Source organism: Mercenaria mercenaria, chromosome 15 (genome assembly GCF_021730395.1).
Source record: "Mercenaria mercenaria strain notata chromosome 15, MADL_Memer_1, whole genome shotgun sequence".
Classification (NCBI taxonomy): domain Eukaryota; kingdom Metazoa; phylum Mollusca; class Bivalvia; order Venerida; family Veneridae; genus Mercenaria; species Mercenaria mercenaria.
Window position 1 is genome coordinate 1,326,291 of NC_069375.1, and position 16,881 is coordinate 1,343,171.

Genomic DNA, 16,881 nt, shown 5'->3' on the forward strand with positions numbered 1-16,881 from the left:
ATTATGACCTTTTTAACACTTGTTAAAACATAGTCTATTCCTTCAAAATCACTACCTTTGAGTGTAGTCGAGTCTATGTTCTATCTGAATACCGTTATTCATTTTGTTCCTATGACGTCTCCTTTTCTTGTTTTCACTATTTCAACTTCATACGAAACTGGTTCTGCTTTGTTTGTTACTAAAGAAGGCCTCCATGTTGGCGATTGTCGCGCTAATCTGTAAATAAAACACACTCATCTGTCTCGTACTGTCTCATTTTTTTTTTGTTAACAAGTGATCCGAATCGAACCCTTAATACTTAGTTTGATAATATTTAGCCTCGACATTAACTGTCCACAAAAAAAAATATCGCGGAGTATTTCTGTAAGCTAAAAGGAATATTTCAAGTGTATTGTGTTATTGTATTATTATTGTGGTTTGGGTGCATTTACAATTGCTTCAATGTTCCCTTTAGATTTGTGTCTACATTATGTAATTTCTTCTTGGTTAATACATTTATTCAAATTCGCAGTTTGTATTCATCTATCGCCTTAATAGAGATGTACACGCAATATGCCGATTTTAACACGGACAGTGGATAGAAACAATCAAATTTCAACATTTGATTTTCCCTATAGTTCACTGTGGTATTGTAATCGCTTTATATCTCTCGCCGTCAGCCGTGTTAAACAACTGGCCTATTTACACTTCAGAAATTAAAATTGCTGCCAAGTCTAAGTGTAATTTGATCTGAAAGTTACCCCAAATAAACTTCTAGTAAGTTAGATACTACATTATCTTGAGTGAAAAATCGTTCAACGGCTCGAAACACTTTCTATTAGACCTACATGAGAGCAGGTCTGTATGTCTGTTTGTTTGTTTTGTTTTGTTTGTTTGGTATAACGTCGCAAGCCACAACTGTAGGTCATATTGTGACTTTCCAGGTTTGATTGCAGAGAACACCCAATGTGCTCCTCTGTGCACAATTTCGTCACTGGTGCACCTGGATAGAACCACCGACCTTCCGTAAACCAGCTGGATGGCTTCCTTACATGAATAGTTCAATGCCCCAAGTGAAACCCGAACCCTCAGTGGTGAGGGGCAAGTGATTTGAAGTCAGCAAACTTATAACCACATAGTCAAGGATTGTATGATTGTCTCTATAAAATCTATATCACTAGTTCAAGACAAAGCATAGTAAATACATATTGAGATTCCACAGTAATTACCTGATAAACTTAGTATCTAATCAGAGTATTTGTACAATGAGTGATAGTTTGAAAATGGATCTAAAAACTAGGTTACCAGGTAAAATCCGTGAAACCAGATAAATGTATTATGATTAATAGGTCAATGTGATAAAAAGTAAGCTGGGCACTCGGTCGGATTATATTAAACATTTTAAACACTCTAGGTGCTATAACGTTGACATGCATGACATAAAGCTAGGTCAAAATGATTGTGTTCGAAAATTCTAGCTCAAATTATAAGCAGGTTATTTGTAATAAAAGATATAGATCAACAGGTCAATTAAGAGAATAAAGCGGACTAAATCTATAGAGGCCACATTTTCTACTTTCTCTAAAAGAAACCTGGTCAGAATGATAAGACATAGCACTTAGTTTTTAACCACTGATTAATCAGGTCTGAACATGGCCTATATCATACGAAAACAAATATCTTGATTAAGATACAAAAATCAGTTAGACAATCTTGTCTCTTTCTTTATGTTACCGATGTTTTTTTTGTTGTTTTTTTTTTTTTTTTGGTTTCCTTTTTTTTTGTTTTGTTTTTTTTTCTAATATTTGACGTTTGCTGCTAACCTTATTCTGGATGAACCACACTTGTTTCGAGTAGAACATTTGTCATCTGAAGTTTCTACGAAGCTTTTATATTTTGACTGGATGACCTTATTTTTCGCCTCCCTTTGGAAATTTTGTCCGAGATATCAAGAAAACTTACATTCTGTCAAGGTTTCTTGTAAATCTAATCTAAAGTATTATAAGTCTTCTTCTCTTATTTATACGATGATTTGACATAGTCGCATCGAACTTAACCCCAAAATGGTCATTCACCCTAGTCAACCTAGTTGCATAGCGTTTTATTTCATATGCTATAAAGACACACATTTTGCCTCGATTTCGTGTAAATAAAGAGGAGAATGTGGTCCATCGACTGTTTAAGCTCCCCGGTGGGGTTTTTGCCACTGGCCGTTCCAAGGCGGTGCCCCACTGTGTTCCTTTGTTTGTTCGTTTTGTCCTCGTGTGTTGGCTTTGTGTGTGTGTGTGTGTGGTGTGCACGTCTGCGTGCTGTGGGTTTCGTTTTTGGGAGGCTGCGTTTTTAGTACGTGGCATTCCCTGTTTGATACTTGTCTTTGTTTTTTTTACATAATCCTCATATATGACATGTGACCTAATGACCTTCTTTTGGGCCTTACCTGACCTATTTTGGAAATTCACCTAAATTTAAAAGCAAGATTTTATGAACATAAGTCTGAAAAGGTAATTTGGTATTGTAAGACTCCTCAAATGACTTAGTTTTAACAAAAGAAAACAGGTCAGGGTAGATTTCTCGGAAGCATAAAAAACACAGCCTCAGAGCCAAGCATTGGCAAAGTAGGCCCAAAACAAAAAAAAAATATATGCCAAATATAGATAGAGCGGGTGGAAGTGGTAAGGGATAAAAGAGGGGGTAGGGTGTGGGTTGAGGGAGGAAGTAGAACAAGGATGAATATACAAAGGGAATGTTACGTTCCTTAATCACAAGTACACTTCAACGTAAACCACATTAGCGCAAACATTCATGTACCAAAGATGAACAACAACCAAACTCAACTAACTAACATAGAAAATAAACACCAGGATCAATATCAAACAGGAAATGTCACGTACCAAAAAAAACAGACTCCCCACGAAACCCACAGCACGCAAACGTGAACACCACACACACACACACACACGCACGCACACACATATACACACACAAGACAAAGAGAACAAACAGAGGAACACAGTTGGGCACAGACAAATAAGTTACAAGAACACAGTAGGAGTAAAGCAACGCTTTAGACTCACAAGCGTACAAATGCAACCCTATAAACAGGAAAAAACAATGGTGTACCGCCTTAGGATTCCGGTAGCTAAAATAATGGGGAGCCACAAAATTTAACTTAAAGTAAAGGGGAAGGGGATGTGAAAAAGGAGCGCAAATGCAAGGGCAAATGATTGGCCGATAGGGGAGTGAGGAGGTGGGGAGAAACGCTTACAACAAACAGGAAAGCATAAGCAACAGACACTACAAGACAGACAGAAAACCGGTTGAAAATAAGAGCACCGCCTTGGAACGGTCAGTGACCTATATAATGTTCATATAGATCAGGTAGTCTTTGGTACAACCTATTTTTGAGTCCATATAACATAGCTTCGAATTTAACCAAGAAGGCAGAAAGAGAAACAAGGTTTCATATGATTTAAGAATTGAAGCAGTGGCCTTGTTTTCTAAAACAATTTTCCCAGTTTCGAAATTTCTGTCTTAGATACAGATGCATTTTGACAATGTAACCAAAGTCTTGTTTTATTACAAGCTGCTTAGTTGCCTCATTAATGGCACAAACTGATTCAGTATTATTTTTGTGTTTTCTGTAACTGTATTTGCGGAAAATTTTCTGATCAAATGTCATAAATATGAAAGAAAAATGAGAACCCTGTGATCTTAACAAGACAACTGATGATGATGACCTTTGGTGGACAACAAGATTTAAACGGCAATTAAATGTTTTTTAATGAAACGAAATGAAAACGTGGCCTTACAAATTGATATTTAGAAACAATTTGAGATGATCCCTTAATTCTGCCGCTGTCCACTGTCGATATTCATATCGGATTACGCGTGTGCATCTTTAGTACGGATTAAATGTTTCGAAGGTGCTCTTCATCTGTAATTCCGCTAAACAACATGTGATCGAGCATATAGCTTTTCCCCGGTTTTCCGTACAAAACTTGGTCTATGCTACGTTTCCATACAGCAATACTACTGGATACATCCTTTCCTAATCTATTGTTCATGTAAAGTCATTTGTGTGTGATGATCGATATATACATATTGCAGTTTTCTAATTGATGGTATGCTTGCCTCAGATCAAGTTTAGTTATTTTTGGCCATTTGCTAGTGAAGCAACTATATCTTCCAGCTTGGGTAGAAGACACTAATCAACATTCAATTCTGAATTTATAGTTACTTTGTAATTCACACAAATTCTGATGCGTAAGGCATTTTCGACTTTATGTACTATGAGTATTGCCCAATCAATATGGTCGATTTTTGTAATGTTCTCCTATTCTAATATTTCAAGAATTGTTTTTTGATTTAGGGCGTTAAGCATCTGGAACATTCTTTAGCTTAAAAAAGTGTTTATTGTTAGCATATTTCATGTTTTCACAAAATTTGACAGTTAGGGTTTCGGTTTTCCGGATTCGTTCTATATGTTACTTTTTCCACAGAAATTACATTAAGTGTTCTTAAAGAAACATCTGTTTGGAGCATGTCCTTTTTATCACAATTTAAACACCTTTTTTCACCTGAGCTTGCTTTGATTTTCTCTTTCCGTTTTGGATGCTTTCTTTCCTGTAAACTATGTTTAAAGTTTCCTGTTTTTCCCCGCTGGCAAACTGTAACACTTCCACACCTTAAGAGACAGTTTTCATGGCTATTGTAGTATGATCTGCTTTCTCGAGAGTCACGTGCTTAAAAAAAAGTATTTTTTTTTCTGAATTTGTCCATTTTTAATAGTAAAGTCTGCGATATTTTGTACCCTTAAATCTACTCTTTAAGTTGTTGGTTATTTCATTTTAGGCCTCGTATTTGATATGTGGGCCAAAATATTGGGACTGACATCTGTTATAAATGTGGTTTCGATAGCTACTACAACAACTAGTTCAAATATGATACAGTGACGCTTGCGATAAATTTCCGTGCTTTCGGGAAAAGAGACGGTATCCGTTAGGTAAGTGTTCATGAATCGATAACCGTGAAACGAGTAAATGAAATACGCATGCGCACTGGTAAACGAGAAACGAGAGTTTACTGCGCCTGCGCAGCAAGTAAAGAAACGATAATCGTGAAAAACTTAATCGTATCATTATAAAAAGGGATTGTGTTAAGGTCGATATTTTGTAACAAGTCATTAAAATAAAATTTAAGTGATCTCGTGAATTAAGGAAATCTCAGCGAATCTACGAATTCTCTTCATTTCACTTATAATGTGAACGATAGCTATTAAGTAAGCAAATTTACCACAGAAACTTATAGAATATACTTTTAACAATATAATGAAACACGTAATCCTTCAATTTGTTTTTGTTTCATCGTTTACAAAACACTGGTTTTATTCACTAGTTAATAAAAGACGTTCTAATTTATTGTTGTTTGCGTATGTCAGTGATATATATTTCTCAGCTGATACTTGATTTGTATATGATTATGAACAACAGAATATATTTTTAGGGTAAGTATGTTCGCTAAGATAATTACATGTATATGATTTTAGGTGACTTTTAGACATATTTAGCCGGGTGCTGTATTATTTTGTATTTATGTATTTTAATACTTATGCACATGTCACGTTAATAAAACATTTACTTACTTACGTATTATAAGCGGCATAATTCCACAAATCAATTTATCAACGCAAAAGAAAATAAGATTTAAATTTGCGATTTGCTTTTGCTAACAATTAAGGAGAAGTAGATTTTATTTACATGATCTGCTTACACATACGTAAGATATATTTTTCATTGCCTTAAGCGTAAACTGTCACAGTGGCGCGTGAATTGAATTCACGGTGTTCAATTGATTCGAAAATAAATAATAGGATAATTTTCAAGCTATCAATTACATAAACTGGTCAATAATCTGCATTGGAAGACAGTTATGCCTCACGTGTTGATTCAAACAGTAGTTAACAAAATCCTTGATGGAGTTATGTACTCTTACCTATAACTAGAAATGGTGATGGTAAACAAGTGTTGAAAGTTTCAAAGCTTTATCTCAAAAGACTTTGTCAAAATATGAACTGGTACGAAAAACTTAACCATGATTTCTAAGTCAAAAGGGGCCATAATTCAGCCAAAATCCCTGGTGGAGTTATGTGCTCTTGCCTATAACTGGCCATGGTGATGGTAAACAAGTGTTGAAAGTTTCAAAGCTTTATCTCAAAAGACTTTGTCAAAATGTGGACTGGTACGAAAAACTTAACCAAGGTGTGACGCCGACGCTGACGCCGACGCCGTGGTTAGTAGGATAGCTCTACTCATTCTTTGAATAGTCGATCTAAAAAAGAAATTCTATATAATATAAGTCCACACAAAACTCCTTACCAGGTAGTGATAGGTCAAAATACACCTAACAATTGGATGTAACATGCAAGTTGTACCACAGAAAACTGGTCTCAATTTTTCCACACGGCCAGTAATAGAAAAGTAACACTATAATCTATTTATAGTAAAACAAAGGTAAGTAATTCAAAAAACAAGGGAACGTTATGGTGGTGAACATTTGTGCCAAGTTACATCAAAATACCTCCGTACATGAAGAAGAAATGCTCCAGACAAAGTCATTCATGAATTTGACCTTTGACCTTAATTGTGACCTTGACCTTAGACCTTGGGACCTGGTTCCTAAGCACGACACTCCATTTCATGGTGGTGAAAATTTGTTGCATGAAGAAGAAATGCTCCAGAAAGAGTCATTCTTGTATCTGGCCTTTGACCTCTATGTGTGACCTCAACCTTAGACATAGGGACCTGGCCAAGATACATCACAATCCCTCCATGCATGAAAAAAATTCTTGAATTTGACATTTGACCTCTAATTGTGACCTTGCCCCTAGACATAGGGACCTGGTTCTTATGCATGACAATGCATTTCATGGTGGTGAACATTTGTGCCAAGTTACATCAAAATCTCTCTATGCATGAAGAAGAAATGCTCCGGACAAAGTCATTCTTGTATCTGACCTTTGGCCTCTACATCTGTATGTATGACCTTGACCTTTGACTTAAGGAACTGGTTCTTGCGCATGACACTCCATCTCATGGTGGTGAACATTTGTGCCAACTTACATCAGAATCCCTCCATGCATGAAGAAGAAAGCTACTTGTACCATTTTTACGTCTTTGGTATGACGCGGCCAGGGATCGAACCCACGACCTCCCGCACTCGAAGCGGACGCTCTACCACTAGGCTACTGAGGCGGTGACCGATATCTTATGGTGATACAAGTTGTGTGCAAGTTTGGCTAAAATCAAATCATAAATTAAACCAGTACCGTGCAGACAAGAAATTGCTGACGGACGGACGGACGCACCATGGACATCAAGCAGTCACAAAAGCTCACCTTGACCCTTTGGCTCAGGTGAGCTAAAAAGAGCTGTTTGTAAAACACAAAATTTCCCATTTGATGCACCATGTAATGTGAAACAAGAGGACCATGATGGTCCTGAATCGCTCACCTGTCCCCATATGACCCAGTTTTGAACTGAGTATGACGTCGTTTTTTCTATTATTTGACATAGTGACCTAGTTTTTGAGCTCATGTGACCCAGTTTTGAAACTGACCTAGATATCATCAAGATAAAAATTCTGACCAATTTTCATGAAGATCCATTGAAAAATATGGCCTCTAGAGAGGTCACAAGGTTTTTTATTATTTGACCTACTGACCTAGTTATTGATGGCACATGATCCAATTTCGAATTTGACCTAGATATCATCAAGGTGAACATTCTGACCAATTTTCATGAAGATCCATTCGAAAGTATGGCCTCTAGAGAGGTCACAAGGTTTTTCTATTTTTAGACCTACTGACCTAGTTTTTGATTGCAGTTGACCCAGTTTCAAACTTGACCTAGATATCATCAAGATGAACATTCAGACCAACTTTCATACAGATCTCTTGAAAAATATGGCCTCTAGAGAGGTCACAATGTTTTTCTATTATTTGACCTACTGACCTAGTTATTGATGGCACGTGCCCAGTTTCAAACTTGACCTAGATATAATCAAGGTGAACATTCTGACCAATTTTCATGAAGATCCATTCGAAAGTATGGCCTCTAGAGAGGTCACAAGGTTTTTCTATTTTTAGACCTACTGACCTAGTTTTTGACCACAGTTGACCCAGTTTCGAACTTAACCTAGATATCATCAAGATGAACATTCAGACTAACTTTCATACAGATCACTTGAAAAATATGGCCTCTAGAGAGAGGTTTTTTTTATTATTTGACCTACTGACCTAGTTATTGAAGGCACGTGACTCAGTTTCGAATCTGACCTAGATATCATCAAAGTAAACATTCTGACCAATTTTCATGAGTATGGCCTCTAGAGAGGTCACAAGGTTTTTCTATTTTTAGACCCACTGGCCTAGTTTTTGACCGCAGTTGACCCAGTTTCAAACTTAACCTAGAAATCATCAAGATGAACATTTGGACCAACTTTCATACAGATCCCATGAAAAATATAGCCTCTAGAGAGGTAACAAGGTTTTTTTTATTATTTGACCTACTGACCTAGTTATTGATGGCATGTGACCCACTTTCAAATCTGACCTAGATATCTTCAAGGTAAACATTCTGACCAAGTTTTATGAAGATCCATTCGAAAGTATGGCCTCTAGAGAGGTCACAAGGCTTTTCTATTTTTAGACCTACTGACTTACTTTTCGACCGCACGTAACCCAGTTTCAAATTTGACCTAGATATCATCAAAATGAACATTCAGACCAACTTTCATACAGATCCCTTGAAAAATATGGCCTCTAGAGAGGTCACAATGTTTTTCTATTATTTGACCTACTGACCTAGTTTTTGATGGTACGTGACCCAGTTTCAAACTTGACCTAGATGTCATCAAGTTGAACATTCTGACCAATGTTCATGAAGATCTCATGAAAAATATGGCCTCTAGAGAGGTCACAAGGTTTTTCTATTTTTAGACCTACTGACCTAGTTTTTAATGGCACGTGACCCAGTTTCGAACTTGACCTAGGTATCATCAAGGTGAACATTCTGACTAATTTTCATAAAGACCCCATGAAAAATGTGACCTCTAGAGTGGTCACAAGCAAAAGTTTACGGACGAACGGACGGATGCACGCCGGTTCTCACGAAACGGTCTTTATGTGACACCCCCATTGTTCTCTCTATTGTTCTGTCAGTCACATTAAAAGAAAAATGGTCACATATACAGAACGGAATGAATGACATCAAAGAGAAAGTACCGTTATGAAGTCACTTAACCATCATTTCGCGGGCACGTACGCACGCACGGACGACGGACGCTGCGCGATCACAAAAGCTCACCTTGTCACTTTGTGACAGGTGAGCTAAAAAGTATAGCTGTGCAAGGAACCATTTGGCATACATTTGACCTTTGACATACTGACCTAAAATTCAATATGCATGGATCGATTCTTGGAAATGATTAAAATACACTAAAATTTAAATAATTTGTGGGCTGAGCGCGAAACTATTGTAACTGTATATGAATAAAGAACAAGATACAAGAGTTTCACGCTCAGCCGTCTTGACAATATACTTATTTTTGATTTACGCCTAATATAAGTCATCTATTTCTATTAGGTAAAAACAAAAGTGTTTGTTTTAATTATAATTCTTGGAACAGTGTAAACTGGGTTATTTTAAAATCTTTAAATTCTCTGTGACTGAGTCTGGAGCTGTAAGTGAACTTTTCACTGCTTTGGGCATGCGATGTGTTTGTTCCAGTCAAATGTTTTAGAAATGTGGAAATAAAGCATGTTCTGATTTATTCGAGACGATGATGCTATTATGTTTATGCAGATAAGATTGCTAGTTTTTATAAGACTATCAAAAAGTCATAAGTATGTTGTTCTAGGCAGGTTGGATGAGTTTCTTGATAAACAGAATAACAGACAACTGTCTTTTGATATCAATGTTATCAGGTCTTGGCAGATATGGGCGGAATGGGTTCGGTTCCCTTGTCCTTTCCAGCCCATACCTACCTCGACCTGATAACACTGATATCAAAAGACAATAGCCTTTTATTCTCTATTTAGCAGAAGAATTATGTTCATATTTATTACCTCAGTGTACTGTCAGAGCCATCCACATGCATCATGGGCAAATCACTATCGCCAAAATTGTCAGCTTCACTAGATCTGTAAAAAATCAAAAATAGTTACGAAATATGAAATAAATACTGTAAAAACTGTCAACACAGATTGCAGTGGAAAGCCAGAAAGTGGTCTATGTCCAGTGGGCTCATTATAATTATGAAGGTACACCAGTATTTGCTACAAAAAGTCAGCATGTTTTGAAGAAAGAGTCCTCTACTGTCTTCTTTCAGAGGAGTAATCCAGCAGATCCAGGATTTTTTACCAGGGGCCGAGGCAAAGAAACTTTTTCTAGGCCACTCCCCTGGTCCAGACACAGAAAAATTTATTTTGAATACTACCAATACCTTTCAAAGGGATTTTTTGTGTCTGGATACCCTCTATACACTCTATAAAAATGTCTTTGCTTGGACACCCCCTCCCCCATATGGAAAAATTCCTGGAGCCACACACGACATATAAGCAAATCACTGACAATTTTTTATGTGTAAGGGCAGGGACATAGAATGAATGACTGACAGCCTATTCACAGCAGAAGTGAATTGCTACACATCGGTCAAACTCACATAACTCCTGGAGCACTGACCTTACTAAGCTAAACATGCCACCTTTCAGAGTATGTCATCATTAACCTAAGTAAGGTGTCCATTATTACAAACTCTGGTCATTTTGTTATTCTGTTTTTGTTTGCTAATTTGTTGCAAGAACTGAGGGTGTAAAGCTTATGTTCAGAGTTTTAAATTAGAACCACTTTCATGCACTCAATGACACATGTATACACTTGTAAGTCAGCATTTTAGAAAGGAATGAAATTAGTCAGCACTTGAACAAACAAATGTAACCTACAAGCACATATTTATGCTCAATGTGGCATAGTGCTGTATCAGTTTCATATTTCAGGTTGATAATAGGAATTTCCGTCTGAAACTAATAATTCAGCTGTAGAACGGGAATATGTTTAAGTTCAAACTCATTTCCAACTGAATCATTACTGATTTGGACTTAATCACCTATTTTGTCATAGATGGTGATATATATAAGAAAAAGACTTTTGTACTCATATACCGTGGTTTCTCTGCCAGCAACTGTGCTTCTTCCCTTTGAGCAGCATCACATGGTTGCTTCGCTACAGACAATACATGCGGTTCAACCTCACTTTCACGAACCTTCATTGTCTTGTGATGCAAGACCTCGATCTCAAATACAGCCATGCAGTTCTTGATCTGCTCATGATCAGTCCCACTGTGATACATAGCTGAAAATAGTATCAGAAACTCTAAACTTTATCAAAATGCTCCGGGTATAATAGAATAAACTGAAAGAGCTTATTACATGACTGGTTGTAGAACATTGAAATTTTGAGTTGTCTAAAATGATACAATGTCACATAAAACAAATAAATAAAATGTCACTAGTGTCAGTTTAGGCAGAGTTTAACTATAACAGTCACTGAAGGTGACAAAAACCCCTGCAACTGTGCACTGATGCAGGAACATGTATGGAAGAGGCACGTCTATTTGAAATCCCTTGAAAACTAAAGATGTATTAATAGTTCATGCCTAAAAGCTTGTTAATAGTTCATGCCTAAAAACTGCCTTATTACTTGAAACTAGAAGATGCTTTTTTAAAAAGGCATATGTCTCCCCCACTGCATTGGCATAGGTGCAAAATAATCAGAGCCACAGTAGATTTTGATCTAACTGGGTATTTACCCCATGACATTTTGTGGAATTGCTTTTTACAAAAAAAGTTATTGGGTATTTGACATTTTCAATTGGGTTTTCATTAATAATTAACTAGATATACAGGAGTGCCTTTGCTTTTTAGTATGCATAATTGCTTTTTGATACCCTTTGAATTTCAAAACAATTGCTTTGACATAAACGGGAGACCTAGTTTTTTACCCCACATGACCCAGTTTTGAACCTGGCCTAGGAATCATCAAGATAAATATTCTTATCAAGTTTCATGAGGATGTCATAAATATGTGACAGGTGAGCTAAAAATAAAAAGATACCTAAGATCTTTGCTAAGGTTTTGTGCGGAATAGGCTAAAACATTTATCTGTTCTCAGGATAAATATATTACCTACAACAAATAGATAGTGTTTACTAATTTCTTTTATTCTAAAGCTTACAATTTACACTCGGCTTGGAATCACTAATGATTACGCCGGTTTTCAAACATGGCCGAGTTGGATGTAATATCAGACTGAAATGAAATGGAAGTGATAATTAAGTCACAAGTTAGACTACATCATATGTAACATGGCAGGCTTTAGAAATAAATCCGAATTTTGTCATGAAGTATTGGTCTTATTTGAACATGTAAGCTTGCATGTAATAAACATAAAATTGGTCAATCTTCACAAATTAGCATACAATAAAAAGAAAATTTGTTTGTTTTCAGTGAAATATCGAAATATATCTTCTCTGATAAGGGAAACAATTCTAATATTTTCAGTCAGGCTCCGCCTTTGTGAAAATATTCAATTGTCTCCCTTATCGGTGAAGATATATTTTGATATCACACTGCAAACAAACAAATACCCTATATGTATTCTGATAGTGATCTACTATGTAGTATGCCAAGAACCGTAGCGGGGGTTTCGAGGGGTTTTCCTCATAAATTTCAGGCCTGGATCTGGACACCATGGTCCCTCTTGTGTCAATTTTTCAACTGCAAGGCAGACCATTTTCAATACTAACATTTTATAGAACCTTTGGACTCTTTGCATTGAAACATTTACAATGTCTTGAGTTATCATCCGGAAACCTTTTAACTGTTCCGGGTCACTGTGACCTTGAACTTTGACATACTGACCTCAAAATCAATAGGGGTCATCTGCTGGTCATGACCAACCTCCCTGTCAACTTTAATGATCCTAGGCCTAAGCGTTCTTGAGTTATCATCCAGAAACTGTTTAACTGTTCAGGGTCACTGTGACCATGACCTTTGACATACAGATCTCAAAATCAATAGGGGTCATCTGCAGGTGATGACCAATCTTCCCATCAATGTTCATGATCCTAGGCCCAAGCGTTCTTGAGTTATCATCCGGAAACGGATTGGTCTACATACAGACCGACCGACCGACAGACAGGGATCAAGACGGAAAGGGCAGCCGGGTATATATAGGGGATGGGTATAGCAAAGAGACCAAGTGCACAATCAGTTTGGCTGCCCTACCTAGAACCACCCATGCTGGACCGGTGTATATAAATACCGGAAGACACCGAAAAACAGAAAGACACAAAAAAAACACTATAAAATCATATAAAAAAGACTGAAATAAGATGTTTTTTGACATATATTATGGTGTTATATAATATAAAAAAATACATTTGATGACGAAATAGATATGCAAATAAAATTTTGTAACAATGCAATTAATAAAAGTCTGGTAATAAAATTGTTTAACAATTTATTAATTTTTATATAATATAACAGTATAACACCATAATATATGTCAAAAACATCTTATTTCAGTCTTTTTATATAACACCATAATATATGTCAAAAACATCTTATTTCAGTATTTTTATATGTTTTTATAGTGGTTTTTGCTGTCTTTCTGTTTTTCGGTGTCTTCCGATATTTATATACACCCATGCTGGACATCTATCATCATACAAAAATGATAATAAAATAAATTACCTAAGGCAGCTTTGGTATTTATGTCAAATGTAGCAGGCACTCTTTGACCAGTGCGGTGCGTCCTGCTGGTCGTTACCGTTTTCACAATCCCACAGGCACATTATACCATTAGGTAGGAGCCAAATCCATGCCGAACTTCATTTACAATGCCATTAAGATGAAGCTTATTCTGACAGTCATCACAAACTAATTGCTCTGCTATATGGCCAAGTTCAACTATCCTCCTTCCTAACTTCCAACTTGGAATAACACTAGACTCATTCCGTGAAGTAGTGCCACTAGTGGGTGGGTTAGAGTCATCTTTTTGTGTGGTATCAGAAATGCGTGGATGACGGAGCTGGCTGGTAACATCAACAATATTCTTTTGTCTGTTAACCGTCCCACGCTTTGTAAACCTGCCATTACGAGACCTAGAATGACTAGATATATTCATAATCTTAGCTTTAGGCAGAAAAATTTCAAAAATATCGATCGATAAATTGACTTCCGGACAAATGGTGTGAAGATTTCTAAGGGGAATAACAAGCAAGATCTGGAAGTAACTCGGCGGCGGCTTATTTCCCGTACACTTTACAGTATCGATGTGTACGAGTTGATGTTTTTGTTGAATTCCCGGCCATTTCAGTAAATAATAATTGTTAACTTGTTTTGCCTACATGCGTGAAAAAGATGCGCAGAAATTACTACCGCAAACGTCTTTAAACGGGTTTCCTGTATACTGTGGATTTAATTGCGGCCATTTTGGACTCTTTAAAATAGTCATGAACTTCATTTTTGTGTTATAATTCTCTACTACACGCTTTCTTAATAAGATACTGACATTGTTATGGGTCGAGCCCAGTAATTCACAGTTTCAATTTTATTTTTAAAAGAAATGCACATTGCACCATGACACTTTTCTTTACTTTTAATATGCTATAACATACATCTTTTATAATACTTTAACAAAAAAAATAAGTTCTCTACGAATTGTTTCCCCTATTTTCATGAATGGTCTTTACTATAATACAAAACACAAGAAGCACGTCAAGGCCGACGGCGCTGAAAAACTCGCCAAATAATATACGTTTATATTGTTGACAAACGTCGTTATGAAAGGTTCAATAATCAATTTGAAAAGAAAAACGAATCGTTTAAAAAAGAAGTTATTAGTGATCCGATTCATGTTTTCCATCGACGGAAAGTTTCAATCAAGCTACGGAAAACCACGACATTACCAGACATTGATGCAATCGCTGTTATTGTGAACAGTAACGACGACGATTTAAAAAAAAATTAAGACGTTTACAAAATGTTTCTAATCCGTCTAAAACTAGATCTGATGATATAGAGCAATCTTTATAATTTCGTTTTCAACAAGGTCATTTCAAACAAATTTAATGTTAGAAGAAAACATCTACAAACATTACTTTGAAGACCCGTGTTTACGGCTTTGTTGACATCTTCTTTGTAAGGCATAGGTGCATAGATCTGAAAACGATAATTTTGTTTGTTGGTCTGTTTGAAGATGTAAAATTCTAGAATAATCTGACAAGTCTTTGTTTCTTTATACCTGTCTACAACATGTTTAAAAAATGTTATTAGTCAAGTTGCGTTTCATGCAAGTTACCAAAGGACCTTATAACCGATTCCATTGTATGATTGAGTAACGAAATTTGCATACGATATATTTTAATCAGTTTTTCTTGGCTAGGTCAAGAGAAAAACACATAAAACCTTAAGACAAATACGAGCTACAGGGTAGTATGAATCCGGTGCACAACCAAGCAATAGGGTAGATGTATTGTTCGGCTAACCAAGAATAATATTTAAATGGATATTGATGCCGTAGATTTCATCTTTCATCAATCTATTTCCGACTTTTCAATTTAAGATTGGATAGGTGTTACGGACGTGTGTTGCCAATATGATCCGATCCTATTCTATAATAAAGTATGCGACTGACGACTGAAATCGAACCACGAACGCTCTAGAAACAAAGTCACAAATGTTGTTGCTTGCGTCGCGTGGCGATTGAAATATGTCTCCACACGAAGGGTGTTCAAATTATTTTTTCAAATATGACGTTTTCTCCAAGATATCAATAAAAATGTGGTACTTTCTTGTCTTGTTACCTTCGAAATATTACCCCTTAGCCAGAACACATCGCTTTAGTCTTTTGATCGATTTTTTGAGTCAATTTTCATACTAATTTTGGGTACACTCATATGAAACCAGGCCCCTATGCACTTTTGGAACTATATCTACTACGAGACATTTCTTTATTTTTCATTTTTATGCAATTTCTGAAATAAGAAAACATCACATGTGGACAGGTTTAGGTTGTAGGGTGTGAGCGACAATACAATGACTTTTTCAGACTTTAAAGGCTGTACTACATTTCAGGATTTTTTTTTTTTTTTTTTTTTTTTTTTTTGCTGGAGCATTGTCATGTACCTGCCTTTCTGAACAGCAGTTTGCATGATTGGCCCAAACTCTCTGAAAAAGAAATCCCACGTAACACTCTCGCTATCAATGTTCGTTTAGCAATATCTAGCCTTGTGGCATGTTTTTTCTTATCAACTTCCCCTTGGGTTCAAACAAATGGATAAATTTCTCATCACTATCAAACCTTTTTTTTTTTGATATTGTGGGTACTACTTAATCAGTTGCTTTGATATTTACAGCATTGTATGTTTCTGCTCATCGGTGAGCAAATGGGGGAATAAGCAAGCACTTATCTTCTTAACTTTAAAACTTTTCTTCAAAATGAAATGGACATATCAAAACCCAAGTTTGTCATTTGTGCAAGCTGTCTGACAGTGACACGCGCATCTGTCTCATTGATGGAATTGCTCTTATTAATGTTTAATTTTATTTAATGCAGACCAGGGTCCTCCTGACTAATCGGCAACTTTGACTGATTCCTGACAGGAACTTAATTTTGTAAACCACCTATAGTTGTGAAAAATGACATCTGATTATCCCCACAAGCAACACATATCTCATTATGTATGCTTTTGACACTCAGTCAACTTACAGCGGGCTGGTTTCAGTAATATTTTCTATTCGTTTTCTGGCATTCATCGTGCCCATCCCTTATTAAACCATTG

At 36.3% G+C, this 16,881-nt stretch overlaps 1 protein-coding gene across 2 annotated transcripts in view; it reads left to right on the forward strand.

Moving 5' to 3' along the window:
* LOC123544967 (arylsulfatase J-like) overlaps positions 1-16,881 on the forward strand; it is a 129,692-nt gene that overhangs the window by 91,282 nt on the left and 21,529 nt on the right. The window lies entirely within an intron of this gene.